The sequence below is a fragment of the Rhineura floridana genome, chromosome 1 (assembly GCF_030035675.1).
Source record: "Rhineura floridana isolate rRhiFlo1 chromosome 1, rRhiFlo1.hap2, whole genome shotgun sequence".
NCBI lineage: Eukaryota > Metazoa > Chordata > Lepidosauria > Squamata > Rhineuridae > Rhineura > Rhineura floridana.
In genome coordinates, this window is record NC_084480.1 from 50,105,195 (window position 1) to 50,120,161 (window position 14,967).

Genomic DNA, 14,967 nt, shown 5'->3' on the forward strand with positions numbered 1-14,967 from the left:
CCCCATCCCTGCATGCTGCAAGCTTCATCAGAATGCTGTTTCATTAAAGAATGCTAGTCTAAGCAAACTATGCTTCAAAACTATCCTAACCTTTTTTTGTTTTGAGGAAATGCTACAGACTGAAGGGCTCTGTTCTGTTTTCATCTGCATTATTCTGATTGATATCCTCTTTTAGCTACTACTGAAGATAACTGCTTTGAAGGTTGACACATGTTCATTTACTAGTTCACATGCATATAAAATGCCCTGCCTTTATAGGAGTGGGGATGCAACACATTCTCATCAGTCTATCTGTTTGGGGGTGGGGATAGTTCTCATTGTTTCATTTTCTTGTACATACCATCAATCCTGACTGTCTTCGGGTATGTTTTCACATAAAGGCCCATCCATACCTCCTTTTAATCTGCAATCTAATCCCCTTGTATATCCATTAATTCACCAGTATCCATATGATGTTCCCCACCATTTCAGACTTTCTCCTGGTTATATCTGCACTTACCCTACCCTGCTATAAACTGATTATTTTTTTCTGTCCAGATTATTAACCTCTTTAACCTCTGTAGTGAGGACATCTTGCCTCACTTTTTTTGTATTATGTGCAGATGATGTTAGATCCACCCTCTGTCCATGCCTCCTACTTCTTCCTTACAGTTCATTACTGTTTCTGGTACTGAACCAGGGTACTGTACTTCCTCCTACTGGTTTCTGTAGCTATATTGTATTGGTTTTTTTAACTGCTCTTTTGCAATCGAATGTAAAATCAAATGTTTAATGAATCACATTTCCACTTAAAAGCTATTTTGTGATATTATGCAAACAAAGGCCAATAGACTTCATTGAAAACATGGCAAACCTGCTCATGCACATTAATTTAAAAAGTCAGATATATGTTTTTGCACTCTTCCAGAAAAGGGCAGGAAAAGCAAAGTACCATTCTGGACCAATCACTGTAAAGGAGTGGACTTAGGGGTATAACTAATGCAGAAGCGAATTAGACAAAAAAAAATTAATGTCCATGTGTATGGATGTGAAAATTCAGATTTTAAAAAATAATTCCGAGCATAAACAGAACATGTATGAATCTTGAGGCCACCAACCGAATATGGAAAACGTGGATTTTGAGATTACGTATGGTTGGGCACATATAATCTTATTGCATCGAAAACTATTCCTGGGATGTACTACTCCTTATTGTAGGTTGAAGACTCCAAAACTGGTTGATGCTTCCATTAGAAAACAAAATACAACAAAAAACACTTTCCTTCCCAATGGAACATGGGCTGCCTACACACCACATATTTAAAGCACATGACGTCCCAAGGAATCCTGGGAACTGTAGTTTGTTAAGGATGCTGGGAATTGTAGCTCTGTAAGGGGTAAACTAAAGTGTCCAGGTTTCTTGTGGAGAAATAATGTGCTTTAAATGTATGGTGCCAGGAAGAAGCATAATTCCTTCTATTTTTGATGCTCAAGCATGGGTGCCATTGCTTATATAGTCCTCCATGAGTAAAAGAGAGGCATCAGCAGGACTGGGAAAACTCCAAGGTTTGCAGAAGTACAGAAAGTCTTTATAAAAAACCCGAAGGGGGTGAATCCCCCCAAAAGCCAATGAGGAGTGGACCGAGCATGCTCAGTGGCCACAGAATGCTAACTAATTGTTGGGGGTGGAGAGAAAGAGAAAGTTGTGTGGGAGGGGGAGTAGAATAGATGATCCAGGTAGGGGGCACTGAACAGAAATTCTCCCTGCAGGTCCCACTTGTTCTCTTACCTAGTCTTCTCCCCCACGTTAATTTTCTATATTTGGCCAGGAACTGGGGCATTCAAATATATATTCTTTTATTTGTGCTCCAGGATACATCTGAGGTACAGTCTTATCACATGAGGAGCTGCTTGTCTAGACCATAACTGGTGATGCATTACAGGCTTTCCCACAAAATTGGTTTATTCAGTGTCTTTTAACTAAAATATTTTTATGTTTGTTTATTATATTCCCATCCCACCTTTCTTCCAAGGAACTCAAGGTGGTATGCTTGGTACTTTCTCTACTTTTACCCTCACAACAATCCTGGGAGGTAGGCTAGGCTGAGTGAAAGTGGCCCAAGGTCACCTCAGTGGCTGCATGAAGATTTGAACATGGGTCTTCCGATTCCTAGTCTGACAGTCTAGCTAGTTACTCCACCATGCTGGCAACACCTGGCCAAGTTACTAGACATAAGGCTTCAATGTCTGGAGTTAATTTTTAAAAGTCATCCTTATCATATAGGCAATTTCAGAAATCTCAGTGTGACAAACATTATGCACAGAAATCTGAACAGAAAAGTCCTCAGTCTCTAAAGCACCAATCTTGAAGAATTCTGACAGCTCACTATGAGTGTGAGAGTTATGTGCCTTCAAGTCGATTATGACATATAGCGACCCTATGAATCAGCAACCTCCAATAGCATTTGTTATAAACCACCCTGTTCAGATTTTGTAAGTTCAGGTCTGTGGCTTCCTTTATGGAATTAATCCATCTCTTGTTTGGTCTTCCTCTTTTTCTACTCCCTTCTGCTTTTCCCAGCATTATTGTCTTTTCTAGTGAATCATGTCTTCTCATGATGTGTCCAAAGTATGATAACCTCAGTTTCATCATTTTAGCTTCTAGTGATAGTTCTAGTTTAATTTGTTCTAACACCCAATTATTTGTCTTTTTTGCAGTCCATGGTATCCACAAAGTTCTTCTCCAACACCACATTTCAAATGAGTTGATTTTTCTCTTATCCGCTTTTTTCACTGTCCAACTTTCACATCCATACATAGAGATTGGAAATACCATGGTCTGAATGATCCTGACTTTGGTGTTCAGTGATACATCTTGGCATTTGAGGACCTTTTCTAGTTCTCTCATAGCTGCTTTCCCCATTCCTAGCCTTCTTCTGATTTCTTTACTATTGTCTCCATTTTGGTTAATGACTGTGCCGAGGTATTGATAATCCTTGAAAAGTTCAATGTCCTCGTTGTCAGCATTAAAGTTACATAAATCTTCTGACTAGCACTGTTGCAATAAGTGCAATAAATGATATTGGTGTAACTGTTGTGGAATCTTTTTGGATAGCACTTATGGCAAGTAGCATATTCTGCTCCCCTCTGTCCTGCTCTAAAGTGCCTGGAGCCCTTAATGTTTTTTCTTTAAAGAATAAGTGCATAGCCACATATGTAATTTACTTCTGAGTAAACATGTTTATGATTACAGTTTGGATATATCTGTTAATCTCACAAAACAAACAAAAAACAAACTCATTTTCTTTCATATATATTTATTTTTTAATGGGCATGGGTTTTATTTGTGTACATCAAGATCTTTTCCTCATCTTTGAATTGGCCTGAGTATTTTCACTGTCTCTATTCTTCTGGCCAGGGCTGTGAAATTGTTTCTAGATATAGGCATCTTAGTCCTAAAGCAACGCTCTACGTTTGGAACATTGTGTTTGTTTTGATGGCATTCCACCCATCGAGTTATAAATTACACCCTACGAAATGCATCATAAAGATATAATACTTGAGGAATTTCTTTTGGTTTGGTGATATTTATTTTTCCAACCATTTTGTTTGAGAGAAAACGAGATGGCTATCTGCCGTTTCCTTATTTTTTTTGCAGGAAAGCTAAGGGTTGTTGACTTCCTCTCCCCTCCCTTCCTTCCTTCTTTCTGAAGGTACAGAACTCATCTGAGAGAAGAAGAAGAAGAAAAACAGCACGAACTGATTGTTCCTGTTCTCTTTCTTAAGTCATTTGGAACACTGTCCCTCCTTGTTTTCTAATTTCACTGCAGTTCCTACATGAGAAGCATCAGAAGCTGCCAGTTAGGGAGCAGGTACAGACCTTGGGTCACCCATCATCACTGCAGTGTCAGCAACTGGTAAGTTAAACTTCCCAACATACTGGATGTAACATGAGAAATTATAATAAATGAAAGAAATATAATGGGACAACACTGATTCAGGCTGCTGGACATTAGTGTTTCTTTATTCCACTATGAGCTGTACTCCAGGTTTCAATTTACCAACGCAAGCAATTAGAGGAAGATAGACAATCTTTGCAAAAGTGAACTGTTCAAAGTCTCTTGGTGTATTTTTAAGATTACACAGTTCTCTTCTTTTAAGGGATTGTTCTATGATCGTTCTGTTCCCGAGCCACATAAAACCAAATGAGTGTCCTGATTACAGAATGTTACAACTCCATTCATCATAATGGACTGCTCACCCCAAAGCACCAAAATGTCATTTAGTTCTGCGAATGTCTGCTCTGGCAAAATCTAATTTGTATAGCTGTTTCAGTGTTCCAAAACAGCAAGTTAAAACAAAACAAAAATACCTTTGTGGTGCCCTCAATAGTGGGAAAGTAGAAAGGTTTTGGATGGCATGGAACTGAACTTCCCAATCCCTTTTTGGGAGTCCATTAGATAGCTCTTGCACATGCTCAGGGACTGACTAGTCATATTCTGGGTGTAGAAGAAATTTAACCATAGCTCAAGATAATTAGTAGTCAGTGTGTATGTGTGTGTATTGTGAATATATGTGGAAAGAGCAGGGGAGGGGTTGCCTTCCATAAAATAGTAGTATGTCTTGATTCACCTGCTCATGACACTTGGAACTATTTCTTCCGAGAGTTATCTGCTCTTTGCTTGTGGCTGATTCATGTGGAGGACTGAATAGTCTTTTGATCCCAATATTTCTATGATAGAGGAGAAAGCAGAGGATGTAATATATGAACAACAGGGCATTTTATGTGCTGATTGTTGACATATCAACTCCCTTCATTCTTATGGGTGCACCACCCCAGTGAACCTGCTGAATTGCATCATAAGCAATGAAGGACTTTTGGAGTTCTTTTATGCAGAGACACGGTTGCAAGTGGTTGTATTTCTCTTGGAGAACATACGGTATATTAACGAATGGTTAATATGTCTCTTAGGTAAATTCTAGGTTTAGTGTTTTAAAGCTGCATTTCATTAGCCATTTGCCTAGGAATAAGCCTTATTGAACTTGGGAAGAGTTACTTCTGAGTAGACATGCATGGTATTGCATTATAAACATGCATTTTGTTTTGGTAAACAGCTTAGAGGTTTTCTACAATCAAGCAGCATATACATTTTGTTAAATAAATGAAAGCTTCAAGTCATAAGGTTCTGTTTGCTCAGTCATTACTTGTACCCTACCAATATCTAGTTAGTGGGATTTTCCAGGTACCAAATACTTGGTAATAAGCTGATGTAGTTAAGGTGCAGTAAAAATGGAAATTCTTTATATGACTTAAGGGAAAAGGCTACATTTATAGAAGATGGTGCCGAAAATATAAGTATGAGGTGTTCATATGACACACAAAGCCCAGGCTTCATACCTCTGAGGGGCTCAGGGTGACAGATGGGATGTGTAAGTGTGGTATAGAGCTGTGTTCACATTAAGGCTGGAATCCAGTACACACTTACTGTGGGTACAGTATGCCCCATTGAATGCACTGGGACACTTCCAAATAAACATGTCTAGGACTATATTATATGTGTGCTGAAGATTCCTTTCATGAAATCTCCCTCTTTGTTTCTTAATGGAAGGATGTGGTGTTGTTCCAAGTTAACCAGACTTTAGAATGGCATGGTATATACTGCCCTCACCAACCTGGCGCCCTTCAGATATTTTGGACTATACATCCAATTAGCCTCAGCCAGCATAGTTGTGCTCACCGGAGCTAATGGGAGTTGTAGTCCAAAACACCAAGGGGGACCAGGTTGGGGAAGGCTGATACATTAAGTATGATCGCATTAGATAATACCAGTGTAGCTGTACTGCTCAAGGGAGATTCATCCATCTACACTGATTGTATGTGAAGTTCAGCAGCGCTTACGGCGATATCATTTTGCAGTCTTAGATCCAGACGTTTTTGTTTTGCTTTGGCCTGTTTTGTTTCTCAGTTTTCTGAGGCTTTGTTATTAAACTGAGTGCCCTTCTGTTCTTTTTGCTCCTTAATTATTTTTTAGGTATGACTGTTGATCTTGTAAACCTCTTTGCTTTTTTTAAAAAATGGAAATGCATTTTAGAAATACTAGATTAAAAAAAAAAATCTGGGACGTGGCCTCAATGCCTTGTCTCACTAGGCAATCACTGCTTTTGTGCCAGTAGCTAGGGGAACATAGGAATATAGGCAGCTGCCTTATACAGAGTCATACTATTGGTCCATCCAGCTCAGGGCAATCTACACTGACTGACAGCAGCTCTCCAGAATTTCAGACAAGAGTCTTTTCCAGTCCTACCTAGAGATGCCGAGGATTGAACCTGGAATGCTCTGCATGGGAAGCAGAGTTTCTGCCATTGAGCTATGGCCCTTCCTGGAAGCAAAAGCTGTTTCCCAAAGGGGACAGCTGTTTGCTGTCTTGATGTGGCATGGCTGTGTCACAAATGGACATGGGTATTGTGATCTGTCAGGCATAGGACAGTCGTAGTGAGGGAACAGAGACCCATCCTAGCCCATTGCATAGTATTTTATGGATTTATTTTCCTAATAACAGCCATGGAGGCTCTCAAAAAACAACTTAAGAACACAAGAACATCCAATTGGATCAGACCAAAGGCCTATCTAGTCCAGCATTCTGTGGCCAACCAGATGCTTGGAGGAATCCCACAAGCAGGACATGAGCACAGCAGCACTCTCCTGCATGCAATCCCTAGCAAATGATATTTAGAAGCATAGTGCATAATGACATAGGAATGTTTTGGCAAGGAATTTCCATGCCAATGCCTTTCTTTGAGAAGAACAGGGTCAGTAATGAGCTATAGTAGAGCAAGTCATTATTTCTGCCCTTGTAGTTAAGCCCTATGGTACAGATGATAACATAAAAAAATCCGTGCTGGATCAGACCAAAGGTCCATATAGCCTGTTCAGTGGCCAGCCAGCCAGGATTAAGCTGTCATCCTGTATACTTGCAGACATCCAGGGTGCTTCCAGATGGGTGCTTATTGTGAGACCAGTGCTCCTCGTACGTGCAAGCTTTCATCAAAATGCCAGTCTGTATTTCCCCACCCCAATTTAATTTTTTTAATTTATTTAACAGAATTTGTATACCACAATTGTAAAAACCTCTAAGTATTTACATAAAATATGCATGTAAATTATCAATAAAATGTCAGAAGTTAAAAACAAGTTGACCTTTTAAAAAAATCAGGTTTACGCTTTCTGGGGGAAAAAACAGTTGCCAACAACAGGGTTGGGGTTAGATCTTCAGTGTATCCTCTCAATTATCTGCAGCCATTTAACAGTTTTGTTGTGAATTCATTTTAAAGGAACATAAGACTATTTGGCTGGTTGATGGGCTTGTTAGTTATCTTTTTTTTGCTCAGATTGAGGTAAAATATTATACAAATATGCAGGCATAGTAACAGTCTCCTGAGAAACATTACAAGATGAGTCATTGTTCAAATCCAGTATAAAGTATCAATAATCTGGGATCAGGCTATTTATATGGATTAATCAGTTAAGTTTGGGTATTTCTAGGGTACTTATATATCATAACTTGGGTCTGAATACTATAAATGTTAATATTTATTTATTTATATTTATTTATTATTTGATTTATATCCCGCCCTTCCTCCCAGCAGGAGCCCAGGGCGGCAATATTAAATATGTTTTTTAAAAACTATATTACTTGAGGGATTTCCAAAATGTGTAGCCCTAATGAGTTTAGTGATGATACTACTGTCTTATTTTACTAGATAATACTTTATTGTTGTTGTTGTTATAATTAAATATTTTATTTAATATTAAATAATTTTAATATTAAATAGATATTAATATGAAAAATTTACATTAGCATATATTTTTGCTGGAGAATTAACCATTTTACTCTGAATTTCATTTCAGTCAGATTTGACTATACGATGACATCACAAATCCAGTTCAGAACGAGGGCAGGAAACATTCCTTCACTTAAAATGGGTACCAGGGAAGAATTTTTTGTCCCTATGCACAATTTCCTCCTGCCAAATCAACAAATGGTGGTGCTTTTTGCAGAGGATAAAAATATTCACAAAAGCAAACACTCATTTTGGCTCAGCCTTGTGTAATAGCTCCAGCAACATTATACATGATTCTGGTTCAGACACTTAATTTATGTAAGTTGTTGCTAGAAGCAATAGAAGAGCCCAGGCTCACGTACACTGTGTCTTGAATGGTGAATGCTTCTTGAACTGCACTACTCTGCATGACTCTTTGTATCTTTGCATGTAGAACCGGCCATAGATACAATCACTGCCCTGCTAAAGTCAATCTGAGTTTCTCTATTTTGTATTCTTCATCAATCCTTAAAAGGGTTGTCAGATCTTCAGTTCCACTTTAGTAATGTGGATAGGAACTAAATGAAGATGGGAAGTGATTCTTGTTGGGAAAATGCTTTATTCTGTAGTCCAAATAAGTACCTGAAGGTAATTTCCAATAGAGAAGTGAGACGTTAGATAGCCTTGGCATGTGTACATCTAATGGGGGTGGGGGGACTTCGCTGCTGTCTATTTCTTGCTTCCAGATCAATGAAGGTCATGAACATGAGCAGTTGCCTGATGGTTTCAGTGCCAACGGCATTAATCAAAAACAGTTAAAGCAATGCAAAATTTAAAGCAATTCTCCTTTGGTGCCACACTGGGCTCCTTTGGGAGGAAAGGCAGGATAGAAATTTAACAAATAAATAAACAAATAAAATAAGCTGCAAATGTGAATGCCCATCACATTGCTGCTTCTTTAGCTACTGTGGCACTGTCAGGTCTGGGCAAAGTCTGAGATAAGCCAACAGCTGGGAAAAAGAGCCAGTAGTCAGGGAGCCAGGAGCCAAGAACAAGTCAGAAATAAAGGCAGGATTGAAGGGCAAGCCAAATATCAGGACCAAAGACCAACCAAAGATACAGGAACTGGTCAGAGCTTAGGAAGATCTTGTTCCTCAACCTAGAATTGACTAGAACATGAAATTCACATCCGGGGCCAGACATGCTGGCCCTTGGGCACCAACTTGTCCCAGGGCCCGGGGCATGCGCGCACACACACATGTGCTTGCACATGCGCACCTACCTATCCCTTGCAGGAAGGGTGCTTCTTCCACCCGCCCATTTGCTGGCTCCATCTCTCCTGTCTTTTGCGGCTGTGCGGGCTGCTACGCATGCGCATCGCTGCCATCAACCAAGATGGCGGCAGAGGCTTCAGCCCCTTAGGGAAACTTCAGCTGCCATCTTGGTTAATGGCAGTCCTGTACACGCAGCCCGTGCTGCCACAAAAGACAGGAGAAACAAGTAGGTGGAGCCAGCAAATGGGAGGGCGGAAGAAGCTCCCTCCCTGTGATCCGTGGCAGATCGTGGAAAAGGAGCGCTACTCCTCCCCCACTCTATCGAGAGCCCCCCTTAGCAGTCCAATAGATCTTGCTTTCCCATCAGGCTTGTGGAGGCATCCTGAAACCATTGTGTGGGAAGCAGGCCTTTCTGCATGTCTCCAGTTCCCAGCCTTTCCTCACACTCAACTCAAAACACAAGCCTCTCTTTTTTTTGCCTGGGGGGGGCTCTCCTGAAGAGTTTCAAAAACAATAGGATCTCCCTGGCCCATTTGCCTGTTAATGGGCACTTGACAGACCCATTAGCTCACCTGGCCACTCTATTAGATTAACAAAGGAGACTCATCTGACCAGCTGAGTAGGTTTCTCAAGCACAGGGTTCCAAATTAGAGGCTGGAAGGACACTCATAGAAATCATCTATCTCAGCCCCCAAAGCCATAACACCACCCTCTTACCTGAGAAAAATGTCTGTCCCAGACCTGCAAACAAACAACAGAACAGCTTTTCCTATAAAGAAATAACAGATACAGGTTAATAAGGCATTGAAATATACATCATCAACAGCATAGTCATAGTACAGCCTCATTTCCACACAACACAAGTACAAAAGCAGTCCATTCCTTTATAACAAGTTTTCAATTAATTACTCTCTCTTTAGGCTTCCTCTTCTTTCTTGGAGCTCAAAGTCACAGTTCTGCATCAAAAACACTTAGCTAGTCCTCATACTTGGCAATGCCCAAGATAGTGAGTTCGCGACATGTTTAAACCAGATTACAGTCTCAGTACCAGACCTCTTGTCCTGCCTTGTGCCACTGTAGCACAGCAGCCTTCAAACAGACACACATTTTCCCTTGCTCCCCCAAACAGTTGCACACACACAGATCTAACAGGCATAGTATAGCAATGCAAAAACCTATCTTTTTCAGGACTAGCTGGTCTAGCCCACCCAGGTTGGCAGTAAAAAATCTTTCTCTCTGTTCACCCTTGCCATCTCCAGAGTAAATCATGCTCATTCGCCAGCCAGCCCGCCCACAGCTGCTTGCCCTCTCATCCCCGCTCGCTTGGTTGCCCTCCTGCCCCCCTGCCTACTTGCTCATTCACTCACCCCCACGCCTGCTCGCCCACTTGCTCACTCATCCACCCACCTGTCCTCCCTCACACTCACCCGCCCATTTGCCTCCTGCCCGCTCGCACGCACCCCCTGATCGCTTGCCCTTGGCCATGGGCATAATAACAGTTGTCCAACAACATCTGGAGGTCACCATGTTGGCTGTCCCTGGACTAGACCATGTGTGCCATGACTGTGTTCAGTTGGAATGAAATCCCACTGACTGAATATCCTGTACCCACTTACCTGAGTGGGACTTACTTTTGAGTAGACATATAAAAGATTGTACTGATTGTGTTCAATATGTAAGTTTGCATAGGACTACAGCCTAAACTACTCAATTTTACCTGGGTGTGGTGGCAAGTACATCAATCCCAACCATAAAAGTTGTTTGCTAGCCTGTTCTGTTTCCAGGCTCAGCCAATTTTCCTAATTGCTTTTGATTCTAAAGACATTTAAACTGCAGTTCTGTAGCCACTTACCTGGCAGCAAGCCCCATGAAGTTCAGCTGGGCTTTCTCCCAGGTAAGTAGATGGATTGGAGCCTGATATCTTTTGGTAGCTTTTCTTCATTTTGAGTGGAAAGTGGTATCAGCCTCCAGAGTACTATAGTGAGTATTGAAGCTGCATTTTGGAGTACATTTTTCTTGTGCCATGGTAGATTGCCTTGTACTTTGCATGTTGCTTTGAGTCTCTCTTTAGCAAGGGAACAATTCAAGAAAGTATCCTATACTTAATGATGACTGAGCATAGGTCCAGATTACCTTCCAGTTGTACAAAGATATGGCGCTAACCTCAGTGGAAGCAAACTGTGAAGCTTAGTTTTAATCTAGAACTTTAATGAATTTGCCAAAAAAGAAATTCTCATCAAAACCCTGAGTAAATTTATTGGTCAATCTTCTTCCAAATATTATCTGGCTGTGCAGATGTTCAGCATATATTTTGGTAAATATTTAATATTGCTGCCCTGGGTTCCTGCTGGGAGGAAGGGTGGGATATAAATCAAACAATAAATAAAATAAATAAATATGCTGTATCCAGATTTCAAATCTGAAGATTTGGTAACATCTGATAGCCAATATGCAATAGGAAGTAATATAAATGACTTACAATGTGATAAGCAGAACAATCCCACGGGGGGGGGGGTTGAAGGCAGAGGATCTGAGGCATCCAGTGCCTTGCCAGGCTTGTACCAGCAGGTCAGATATGAGGCTGAAGTGATATTTCTTTTTTCCCATTTTCTGAGTCATTTTTTAAAAACTTCTTTTGGGGAAAAATACCACTCTAGGGCTGGTGTATGCTTCTGTCTCTCTTGGGGATGTGCTGAGGCACTGGGAATATTGTGGATCCTGTGGATTTACGCCTTCCTTAAATCCACCCGAACACTTTCCTGATCCATCACCAGCACTATGTCCAGTTCTGGTCCCACAAAAGAACCCACAGGGCATGGTGAGTTTGTCGTTTCAGCACAAAGGAGAGCTCCTAGTGAGAAACTTGCTCCAACAAAGTTGGAAGTGAACTTACACCTTTTGAACCTCTGCCTCCAGTTCACCTCTCCTATGCTCTGCACCTTTTGGAGAACTAGAGTCTCTTAAAGAGCCAGCTGTCTGACCTGAAGAAAAGGTCTTCCCTGGTGCTCCATGGCCTCCAACCTGGTGTATTCTCTGCACCACTGAACTGGTGAGGTACTGTTGAGAACATGAGAAGAGCTTGCTGGATCCAGGCCAATGGCCCATCTAATCCAGCATCCTGTTATCACAGTGGCCAACCAGATGCCTGTGGGAAGCACACAAACAGGACCTGAGTACCACAGCACTCTCCCCTCCTGCAGTTTCCAGCAACTGTTATTCACAAGCATACTGCCTTCAACAGTGGAGTAGCACCTGTTGGAAGTGCTCAGTTCTTCAGGCCCAGAGGAAAGCATCCACAAGGCCCTAGTTCTATGGAATCTGGCTCAGTGGGCTTCCTGCCTGCCAGCCTTGGGTTTGGTGGTATCATGATCACTAGCATCAGGCTCAGAGCCAGGAACCTGGCTTGGCTCCACAGCTGGTGACACTCTAGTCTCTGACTCAACACCCCAATCACTGCTGGACTCCAGGGTCATGACACATAACTTTTGCCTTTGTATTGGAGCTCTGGCGTCAGTAAGGCCAAGGCTGCAGAAGTTTCCAAGGTAGTGGAGAAAGGTCTCACAAAGTTGGTTCTCCCACTCAGAGGGCAAACCTCTCCACCCTCAGAGAGGGAGATCTGAAACTTGCTATGGGCCCAGGGATACTTGTCCAGGGGCCATAGGATTGCAGCCAAAGCAAATTTTATATTAATGCCATTGATTTAACCAGTACAAAAGACAAACTTTATGATTCCAAACTAGGGTTGCCAGGTCAGAAGCATCCCAAAACCTGAGATTTGAGGGGCGGGCCTGAGTGATGTAATGGAGGCGGGCCCAAGTGATGTCATGGAGGTGAACTATAATTGTGAGGGGGAGATGGCACTTTCCAGGATTCTTTAGGGGAAGTTGTGCGCTTTAAATGTGAGTTGGATGTGCTTTAAACGTATTGTGTGAATCCACTTAATAAATTTTGCCTGCATGTAAATTGTTTTAATTAATTTTTCAAAATGGAAATGAGCTATAAACTGTAGTGGGTGACCATGGGCTACTCACCAACTCTCAACCTATCTGCCCCTCAGGATGAAAACAATTGAGAACCATGACCACCCCAAGGCATACTTAAAATGTAGAGGAAGTATTGTACAAGCATAGTGTGAAATCGGATACTTATTGGGACACAGTATGACAAAATATTTATATAAGCACGACTATCAAATATGTTTATTATTTACACAACCTGTAAAGATATTTATAGTGCAATCCTATGTTTGTTTACTCAGAAGCAAGTCCAAATGTATTCAATGGGGCTTACTCAACCAGGGAAAACTGTACCCTCAAGTGCTAAGGAACTTGTTCTTTTAACAAGCCTTTTAAGTTGAGACCTTATCCCAGTCTGTGTCTGTGTTAGAATTGCTTTTTAATATGTTTTTAAACCTTTTCTTTAAAAAAAAATGTTTTTAAAGCTTTAAAAAATATTTTTAAGGATATTTTGTTTTAATATATTTTAAAGTTTGTTTTTATGATTTTTGAAGTGTTTTTAGTGCTTTTGTTTGCCACCCTGGGCTCCTACTGGGAGGAAGGGCGGGATATAAATCAAATAATTAATAAATAAAAATAAATAAATAAACTTCATTCACCCAACCCAAAATTTGGAATCATGCCACTTTAAGCTGTTCTGCAACTGTTTATACTTGCTTTATGGTTATTGGTTTTTAAAGCGATTTATTATTGTGAGCTGCCTTGGTTTCCAATCACCAACCCTACGTCACAGGGTTGTTGGAAAGGCTCCATATATATACACACACACTTGCAGGTGTAAAAATACACCTCATATAATAGTTTATTGTCAAACCAGTTGGTCATTGAGGAACATTTTTTTTAAATCAGTATTAGTTTCCTACATAATAAAAACTGTGATACCTAGGTAAACCCTGCCTAATTGCTTTAAAAATAGGATTGGAGAGGGAGAGAAAGATTTCCAACACAAACACAAGTCTGTGCTATGTTTACTCAAAAGTCCCATTAATTTACAGCACAATCCTAACCACGTCTACTCAAAAGTGAGTCCTAATGGAGTCCAATGGGATTCCAGGTACATGGAAAGCAAGTATTGGGTTAAATACTTTCATATTTCATAGCCCAGGGTCTGACTCTTGCACACAAGAGAGAAAAAAACTTTAAGCCATATTACTTACGCAAACTGCAAAATCTCAAAAGCCACCATTTTCTGATGTTGAAATTAAGCCTAGGCATGCCTGGCTCAATAAGTCACAACCCTGGCTTCATTTATTGGCTACAATCCTGAAAGGGTGGGGTTAGAGCCAGAGCTTGGAAAAGTTACTTTTTTTCAAGTCCCATCAGCCCCAGCCAGCATGGCCACTGGATTGGGCTGATGGGAGTTGTAGTTAGAGCTAGGAGCTGTTATAAAGATCTGTAAAACAGATTTAACAGTTGCACGGGGGCGGCTGATGTTTTCGTGTATATCTCGGGAACCAGACCACCTAGAAACTTTTTTTTTTAAACTGAAGCTGAGAGTCTGGAGATTAAGATGTGCTACCCAGAGAACCGGAGGGGATCCCCAAAACCGGAGACTCCAGCTGAAAACCAGAGACCTGGTAACCCTATACCAAATTCTGATTTCAAACTTCGAATGGTTAAATTTTGACATCAAAATTTGGAAATGTAGGTGTAGTGGTTAGAGTGTTGGACTACAACCTGGGAGACCAGGGTTTGATTCCCTACACAGCCATGAAGCTCACTGGGTGTCTTTGGGCTAGTCACTGCCTCTCAGCCTCAGAGGAAGGCAATGGTAAACCACCTCTGAATACCGCTTACCATGAAAACTCTATTCATAGGGTCACCATAAGTTGGAATCAACTTGAAGGCAGTCTATAACTTCTAACTAAAAGCTGCTT

At 41.0% G+C, this 14,967-nt stretch overlaps 1 protein-coding gene across 8 annotated transcripts in view; it reads left to right on the forward strand.

Moving 5' to 3' along the window:
• ZNF366 (zinc finger protein 366) overlaps positions 1-14,967 on the forward strand; it is a 53,479-nt gene that overhangs the window by 9,860 nt on the left and 28,652 nt on the right. For 4 of the 8 annotated variants that reach the window (XM_061621189.1, XM_061621217.1, XM_061621227.1 and 1 more), the window contains one exon: positions 3,693-3,896. The exons of 1 other annotated variant lie outside the window; for it this stretch is intronic. The gene's annotated coding sequence lies outside the window, so the exon portion shown is untranslated. Of the gene's footprint in view, positions 1-3,692; positions 3,897-10,944; positions 10,969-14,967 lie in introns of those variants that run through there. 3 more of the 8 variants (XM_061621207.1, XM_061621198.1, XM_061621245.1) reach the window with 2 other exon arrangements.